The following is a 3,372-nucleotide window of genomic DNA, read 5'->3' on the forward strand; positions in this document are numbered from 1 at the left end:
CCCGTGTGAAAGTCGCCTAAATGATCCTTTTACTCCGATATTGTAATCACTCACTTATAACAACGTTACAATCACACAGACAAAAGTGTCATCCCACAACTTCTGGGGGGGGTTACACTGTACGTGGTTATGGCGCCTCGGGTACATTTGCTGTATGCCTGTAGTCACATGGCACAAAAAATACACCTTTTAGTGGTGGCACCGTGAGACAATTATTATTATTACTCCAAGTTAAAACCTATAAGGAGAAAAAAACGTTATGTTAGAATTTTTTTTAAAATTCTAATTGAAGAATCGGTGCAAAAATATGGAACGCCTCACGAATTTGCGTGTCATCCTTGCGCAGGGGCCATGCTAATCTTCTCTGTATCGTTCCAATTTTAGTATATGTGCTGCCGAAGCAAGCACGATACTGCAGACAGCCCCGGCGGTATTTATGGTCCCGCGGGAGAGAAGTTCTTACATTGTGGAGAGATTACTTTTATAAATTAAAAATAATGTATCCTGCTGTGATATTTTACCTAATATGTCATGCCTGTAATAATAAAACCCATTAATATAGAGTATTTTGGCCAAACTGAAGAGCATTTTGTGACAATGTTATATGCAAATGAGAACAAGCCGCAGTGCATGCTGGGAAGAATGCTGGTCTCGGAATACGGACCTTGTACCACAGAAGGCGCAGCTGGTGTGGAATGTACTGCGGATGACTGCAGCGTTCTGCTTCCATCAGGAGAGCAGCTGCTCACTGCTGCACCACTGGCTTACGGTCACATTAGGACGTGATTGCCGGCTCACGCCTACTGCTGCTGGACGTGGCGCTATAGCATTAGGGCTGGGCGTGCAGCAGTGCAGCGCCTTCTGCCCACCGGTCTGCCCTGGCCGGAGTACAGCGATGCGTGCCCTTACCTATCAGCTGACAAGTGTGCTCGGCTGCACACACAAGGGGGTCACAGGAATGTCCCACAACATTGTCACACTTCCGTGGCTGCCAGGTCACATTTATCACCAAGATAACATGTATGGGACCATCTGGGAGACCAACTTCTACAACATACAACTTTGCATGATCTAAAGGTTCAGTTACATAGCAAATGTGGAGCAATATGCCACAGGATAACATACAGAACCTGTATGCCGCCATGCCCGCCAGTATCACATCTGGTATACAAACTAGAGGCAGTGCAACAGAAAACTAGAGCCTCCATGCCCACCCGTATCACATCTGGTATCCAAGCTAGAGGCAGTGCAACAGGGTACTAGAGCCTCCATGCCCACCCGTATCACATCTTGTATCCAAGCTAGAGGCGGTACAACAGGGTATTAGAGCCTCCATGCCTGTCTGTATCACATCTTGTATCCAAGCTAGAGGCGGTACAACAGGGTACTAGAGCCTCCATGCCCGCCCGTATCACATCTTGTATCCAAGCTAGAGGCGGTACAACAGGGTACTAGAGCCTCCATGCCCGCCTGTATCACATCTTGTATCCAAGCTAGAGGCGGTACAACAGGGTACTAGAGCCTCCATGCCTGCCTCTATCACATCTTGTATCCAAGCTAGAGGCGGTACAACAGGGTACTAGAGCCTCCATGCCTGTCTGTATCACATCTTGTATCCAAGCTAGAGGCAGTACAACAGGGTACTAGAGCCTCCATGCCCGCCCGTATCACATCTTGTATCCAAGCTAGAGGCGGTACAACAGGATACTAGAGCCTCCATGCCCACCTGTATCACATCTTGTATCCAAGCTAGAGGCGGTACAACAGGGTACTAGAGCCTCCATGCCCGCCTGTATCACATCTTGTATCCAAGCTAGAGGCGGTACAACAGGGTACTAGAGCCTCCATGCCTGCCCGTATCACATCTTGTATCCAAGCTAGAGGCGGTACAACAGGGTACTAGAGCCTCCATGCCCGCCTGTATCACATCTTGTATCCAAGCTAGAGGCGGTACAACAGGGTACTAGAGCCTCCATGCCCGCCCGTATCACATCTTGTATCCAAGCTAGAGGCGGTACAACAGGGTACTAGAGCCTCCATGCCCGCCTGTATCACATCTTGTATCCAAGCTAGAGGCGGTACAACAGGGTACTAGAGCCTGCATGCCCGCCCGTATCACATCTTGTATCCAAGCTAGAGGCGGTACAACAGGGTACTAGAGCCTCCATGCCCGCCTGTATCACATCTTGTATCCAAGCTAGAGGTGGTACAACAGGGTACTAGAGCCTCCACGCCTGCCCGTATCACATCTTGTATCCAAGCTAGAGGCGGTACAACGGGGTACTAGAGCCTCCATGCCCGCCTGTATCACATCTTGTATCCAAGCTAGAGGCGGTACAACAGGGTACTAGAGCCTCCATGCCCGCCCGTATCACATCTTGTATCCAAGCTAGAGGCAGTACAACAGGGTACTAGAGCCTCCATGCCTGCCCGTATCACATCTTGTATCCAAGCTAGAGGCGGTACAACAGGGTACTAGAGCCTCCATGCCTGTCTGTATCACATCTTGTATCCAAGCTAGAGGCGGTACAACAGGGTACTAGAGCCTCCATGCCCGCCCGTATCACATCTTGTATCCAAGCTAGAGGCGGTACAACAGGGTACTAGAGCCTCCATGCCCGCCTGTATCACATCTTGTATCCAAGCTAGAGGCGGTACAACAGGGTACTAGAGCCTCCATGCCTGTCTGTATCACATCTTGTATCCAAGCTAGAGGCGGTACAACAGGGTACTAGAGCCTCCATGCCCACCCGTATCACATCTTGTATCCAAGCTAGAGGCGGTACAACAGGGTACTAGAGCCTCCATGCCCGCCCGTCACACATCTTGTATCCAAGCTAGAGGCGGTACAACAGGGTACTAGAGCCTCCATGCCCGCCTGTATCACATCTTGTATCCAAGCTAGAGGCGGTACAACAGGGTACTAGAGCCTCCATGCCCGCCCGTATCACATCTTGTATCCAAGCTAGAGGCGGTACAACAGGGTACTAGAGCCTCCATGCCCGCCTGTATCACATCTTGTATCCAAGCTAGAGGCGGTACAACAGGGTACTAGAGCCTGCATGCCCGCCCGTATCACATCTTGTATCCAAGCTAGAGGCGGTACATCAGGTTACTAGAGCCTCCATGCCCGCCTGTATCACATCTTGTATCCAAGCTAGAGGCGGTACAACAGGGTACTAGAGCCTCCATGCCCGCCCGTATCAAATCTTGTATCCAAGCTAGAGGCGGTACAACAGGGTACTAGAGCCTCCATGCCTGTCTGTATCACATCTTGTATCCAAGCTAGAGGCGGTACAACAGGGTACTAGAGCCTCCATGCCTGTCTGTATCACATCTTGTATCCAAGCTAGAGGCAGTACAACAGGGTAC

The 3,372-nt window shown here is 50.4% G+C and overlaps 1 non-coding gene across 1 annotated transcript; it reads right to left on the minus strand.

Annotated features, from left to right (window-relative positions):
* Window positions 1-301: 301 nt before the first annotated feature.
* LOC136588851 (U6 spliceosomal RNA) lies at window positions 302-408 on the minus strand. Its single transcript, XR_010787656.1, has one exon. It is a non-coding gene; the product is annotated as a U6 spliceosomal RNA (small nuclear RNA).
* Between the last annotated feature and the right edge of the window lie 2,964 nt (window positions 409-3,372).

The sequence above is a fragment of the Eleutherodactylus coqui genome, chromosome 13 (genome assembly GCF_035609145.1).
Source record: "Eleutherodactylus coqui strain aEleCoq1 chromosome 13, aEleCoq1.hap1, whole genome shotgun sequence".
Taxonomy (NCBI): Eukaryota; Metazoa; Chordata; class Amphibia; order Anura; family Eleutherodactylidae; genus Eleutherodactylus; species Eleutherodactylus coqui.